Consider the following 6,000-nt stretch of genomic DNA (forward strand, 5'->3'; position numbering starts at 1 on the left):
ACAGTGGAGTTGCGGATTGAGAGGAGGAGAAGGGATATAACTGGTTCTATTGCAGTGCAGGGCTGTAGTCTGTGGAGAATAACAGGAGGTGTCGAGGGCTGGAGGGATAGCCTGGACGGTAGTGGGGTAGCGCTTCGCAGCGATGCCTGCTAAGTAGAGCCGCTAGTCGCCGGAGCCTGGACCAGGCGGTCCCGGCGGCGCTGGAGGAAGAAGACGAGAGATTGATGGTGCATGTCGGCCGTTGGATATAAATCCAATGGCTGTGGATGACACAGTCATTTGTTGACCAAGTTGACAACGCCCTGCGTAGGCTTCGACCTATTGGCCCACATGTTAGCCTGCAAAAATGTGGCATATATTTAACCCTTGTTTTCTAGAATGTACAGTCCATTTGCTAGGCTGGGTGAAGAAATAATTTCGCGTCAATCAAGCCCATTTATATTTTCTAAGAAATCCCAGCCCATTTGCACTTCCTTGAAATACATGTATTAGGTGGGCTCGTTATATATATAATGTTATGTTAGAAGGAGCAATTAATATCAAAGAATAAACTGGAGAGGCACATTATATATATATATATATAATTAACAAATTAGCGAGTTATTGCTCAAAATAAAAGTGAGTGCGCTATTATTAAATTAGTCCTTAAAATATTTGCAAGCTTTTGTACGCAATCACCAGGATTTTCCTTTCCTGTGAGTCAAAAACAACTAGGATTTTCCTTGCCAACTTCCGTTAAACAGTTACTTTTATAAGTTAATAACACGTGGGATGTTTTTATAATGTATATATAAGTCTCTATAAAATATATGATAATAGTAATAATATAAATATATATAATGTGGTTAGAAGGGAAAACATAAATTGGACACAACATTACTTTTATAAGAGACCTGCGTTTTATACCCCACAGTAGGAATACTAACAAGTTCACACACAAACACAATAGAAAAGGTAAACATTCGTATCAAACTCAGGTTCACAGGACATGTTCATATTCATAGCCAATATTCACTATCAACAACTCAAAAGATTCATATATACACAAGCTCAGCATATCTATGCATCCAAATGATTGATAGATCACACGAAAATATTCATACATAATTCACAAAAAGATTTAGATATACACATGTTCAGTATGTTTATGCATCCAAATGATTGAGATGACAGCCAATATGATCCATGGACGAACTTTAATTACCTAGGGTATAGACTGGTAAATGGTGTTAAATCGGAGGTACTTCTTGCTAAAATTAGTTCTTGTACGAGTAAACTTTCGAGTACATAAGAGGCAGCACAGACAATCTGAACTTTGCTTGTAGGTTTATCCTCAAATAGTGGCCTCGTGCCGAGGGAGGTTTGAGCAACTTGGCCACTACTTTCATCCAACTAGTTTACTGGCTCATCTTGGTCCTGTATCTCGCCAAAATTCTACATTGCAGACGAGAAAGGAGGCGGTTGATAAAATGAACCACCCAAATTTTTTGTGCAGTTCAACTGAAATGGAGCATCCTTGGCGTGCAGACTGATTAAGTGCCAGATGAATATACGCGTCAACCAACTTGTCTGGAATCTTTAGACTCCATGCCATATAGTTCGCTACCATATGTACCGATAACCAAAAGGCACAAGTTGAGACTAAAGACTAGACTGCATTTTTCTGGGCTATGCACCAAGCAATATTTTTCGCGTTCACTCTCCTAATACTTGGAGTTTGACAATTGGTTGACGCTGGTTTATACTCGAATGAATATAGGCACTTCTTCTTGTCAACATCGATGCTTGTCTGAGTGAACTTTGGAGTACATAGCAACAACATAAGTACCTGTCCATCTGATCATTTTGTGCAGTTCTACTGAAATCACCCGATGTAATGATTTGTCTGTGAGTTCAGGCTCCAAATTACTCCTTCATGGAATCGACAAATAGTAGCACAATACCAAATTACCAATACATATGACAGGAACAATAATCAGGATAAAGACCAGTACCAACTTGTGTGAGGTGGCATATCAATTACTATTTCCTTCGACTGGAAGACGAGATAAGCCAAGCGACTGACAGCAAAGGAAGAAAGCAAGCGGAGATTAGCGACTGACAGGAAAGGGCGGAAGCTGTCGACGCAATGAAGCACCCAAAGTTTTTGTGCAGTTCCACCAAAATCGAGTATCCCTGTTGGCACATATATTGAGAGAGTGAGATTACTGTAATAGTGGGACTAGTTGATGAAACATACACTAACAAATAGAAGCACCCTCATTATCTTAATGGGTAAAGTTAGCAACATAGTAGTCTTGCTTAAAGAGAGGTATTAGTTTATTTAATCAGTGCCAATTAGCTCAACACTCAAAGCATTACCATTTATCATAGGTTGCAAAACTTTAACATGCAAAGATAAAGGAGTTTCTCATGACAGTAGCACGATACAAATTGAGATGACATCAAACTAATATGGATGAAGGCCTTAGTCCCGTACCAACCTGAGAAAAAAAGCTTATTCATGTAGTCCCATAAGAGATGATAAAGCACTCACTGGAATCACACAATAGTATATATTTTTGTGCACTTCAAATGTATGGTTGAAATCACTCTTGTTTACCAGTGCTGAGATTATATCAAAAGATTATAAAGAACTTCCAGCAGAGTTAAAGCACTGGCTGGGATAAGGTTCATTGTATTGTCTTGTGTAGTTCCACTAAAATGTATGATTGGCACAACATGATCCCTGTTTGCACAAGTAGGAACAAGGTGAAACCTTCATTAGCTTTGTGAGAAAGGATAGGGAGACATTAGCATATTACTCAAACAGTAGCATCAAATTCATGATGGACAATACGCAAAACATTGCCTCATTGAACCAATGGCAATAAATTGACATGCAAAACAATAGCACTATTATGTCATGACACCAATAATATTCCCTCCCTGCTCCACCACATGATTCACCTCCATAGACAAACATACACACCTACATGATTCAGCATAGGGTCCTACTAAAGATTTGTTCAACTCCAACAGGAAAAGTAGGCAATAATAAATTAGTGGTACTTAAGTACTCCTAATTAATTAAGTGAGACACCAGAAATGGAAGGGCTCCCTGGAGGATCGTCTCACCTGTAAGGTAGTCGTTGCCGGAGCCCCTGAATGGCCTCGACTGAGGCCTTTGGCTTCATCAAGATCGCCTTGGCACTGTTTCTTCTTCTTCTTCTTCCTCTTCATGCTCTGTTTCTCTTTCTCCTCACCAGTTGGTGAAACCAAGTACATGATTGGCCTTCTAATTCAGAATTGGTTTTTCCAGTGAGGGAGTACAAGTGTACTAGTAAAAAATAGCATTATTTTCTCATGGCAGTCAGAAAATAGAGATGAACACATGCATTAAATATCATTCTTACCTAAAGGAAGGTTATGGCGCCAATATGGACGATGAGGATTGGAACAGAGATCTCCCTTTGTGCAGTTCCACCGAAATGAACCAACTGTTCCATTCTGACATTCCAGTTAAACAGCACAAAAGTCACTTCTTTTAAGAAGAGTTTTGTGCAGTGCACCGAAAGGTCACAACAGCAACAAGGTGAATTGGATATCCCTGTTTGCACAAAAAGGTACAGAGGAAACAGTCGGAGTCTCAAACAATTACAGGCAAAAACATTTTCTAAACTTGTCATGGCTTATAAGAGTGACATGGCTTCATTTTTACCAGGGACATTAGATTAAGAACAGCTAAGGCTGCGTTCCGTTCACAGGTTTGGTGCAGGATTTTCGTAGGAACACAATTCCTACAGTATTCTTTCCCTTCCAACCGTTCGGAACACGGGAAAGGTGAATAGTGTTTCATAGGAAAGATGGTCTGGTAGTACTGATTCCATAGGATTAGAAACATCCACACGCTGCTCATTGTTTAAGCGGAAGCCCGAGGCAGGCGCTCGCTGCCATGCGTTAGACAGGTTGGTGTGCTGTGTTTGCAGGAATAAAAAAATCAACCTATGTGTGGTACGTGAGGTGAGGACAAAAGTAGTCACTGTGCAACTGAATAAACAAATAGCATCTCATACTGCCAAGCATGCTACTCTAAAAAAACAAATATGTACATTTCGTAGTCCATCCGAACACATTCTCTTGAGAGTTTCCTCCGGTTTGTTGTTCCATATTTTATACCTGCATTCCTTTCCTATTCCTCTATTTTCATCAAGACCTATGTTTTCTGCCCCTTTATTCCGAACGGAGCCTAAATATTTGGTATAAGGGCATGGGACAGTGGGTGCACCAGCAGTACAACACCATGTACGTAAACATGGGCATAAAGTGGTGATTCATAGTTTGTTGCCCCGAGAAACAAACATCCAAGAAACATATTTGGGTTGGTCCCATTTTTGTTCACTCTAGCCACCTACTCCTATGTGTGCATAGCAAATCTAGTCCTGGTCATACCACCGTGTACAGCGTTACCCCTATATTTCCCTTTTCGACCAAGAGACCGGTTGGATGACATGTCTATACTACTTTCAACCCCTTTCCTTCCTGTTTGTACCAAGTCCGATGTACATACTAAATTCCCCAACCCCCACTTTATTTCTTGTTTGAACCAAGTACTCCCTCCGTCCGGAATTACTTGTCATCAAAATGGATGTGTCTAGAACTAAAATACATCTATATACATCCATTTCAATGACAAGTATTTTCGGACGGAGGGAGTACAAGATTCGACTCCTTGAAGTAGCTTTACCTCTAACAATAGAAGAAAAAAATGTAACATACCAAATATTCAATTTGGAATGTTATACATTAGATCATCATTGCATATCATATTTTATTGCTTTTTGGCTTGATCTAGAAATTCTACGCAACTCAAGGACCCTCGGAGAGAGTTGGGGATTTCGTTATTTTCATATTTGAGTTTTCTCAAATTTTGAGAATAGGATCATTTGATTTTATTTATTTTATCTTCAATTATTTCTATTACAAAAATATGAGAGAGGGATTAAAACGACTTTTCCAAAAATAAAGAAATGCTGAGGATTTAATAATAAAATCAAATAAGATTTTATTTTGGAGTTTTTGGCTATTTTATTTGAATTTAGGAAAATTGCATGTTTTTCAAAATTACATTTTAGGGTGAAGAAAATGTTCATCTTGTTCTAAATATTTTATTTAGACGGTGAAAATTTATTTTGGCATTTTAGAATTTATTTTATTTCCTAGAATTTTTCTTAGTTTCAGCAGAATTTAAAAAAAATCCCGCGCGCCAGACTGGGCTGAAGGCCCAGCCGAGCCGACCCAGTGTCACACCCTAGCTAGTCATGCATCAGAGTGTGTGGATCATGTTTAAAATTCCATTTAATTTTGAAATGGGGATTTGTGAAACCCTCAGAATCATTTTTGAAAATGACCCAAATAAAAATTTCTCCAAAAGGGTCCAAGAAAATGCTCATGTTGCTCTCTGAAAATATTGGACAGAGATAAAAATCAAATCAATATTTTTAAGAGCTCATAGGTATTTATTTTGGGCATTTGGAATTAATGCATAAATATTTGCATTGGAAATATATTAGTTATATATATTAATATATGTCCAAAAATTATGCCACCTGTTGGGGAGCTCTGGAATAATATATCTACCTCCTGCAAAAAATTGGCATAAGATAATAAAATGATTTAATATTTTATTTAAATCAAAACAAATGTCAGAAAAATTAGAAAACAGAAATAAAAGAGGGAAACCTTACCTGGGCTTCTTACCTGGCGCCTCTGGCCCAGCAAGCCAGCCCAGCCCACCACCGCCGTCGTCCTCCTGGCGCCAGTCGGCCAGGCGTGTGGCCGGCGCGCGCGCACGGGCGGAGCGCCACGCCTCCAGCTCGCCTGCCTGCCTACCCCGCCAGCGCGACGCCGCGACGGTTCTTCTCGGTGCCGCCCCGATCCCCTGGCCTTATCCCCCCTCTCTCCCGTGCTTCTCCCCCTGCTCTCTCTCTCTCTTTCTCACCCGACGCACCCATCGCCGCC

Source organism: Triticum dicoccoides, chromosome 3B (assembly GCF_002162155.2).
Source record: "Triticum dicoccoides isolate Atlit2015 ecotype Zavitan chromosome 3B, WEW_v2.0, whole genome shotgun sequence".
NCBI classification, from domain to species: domain Eukaryota; kingdom Viridiplantae; phylum Streptophyta; class Magnoliopsida; order Poales; family Poaceae; genus Triticum; species Triticum dicoccoides.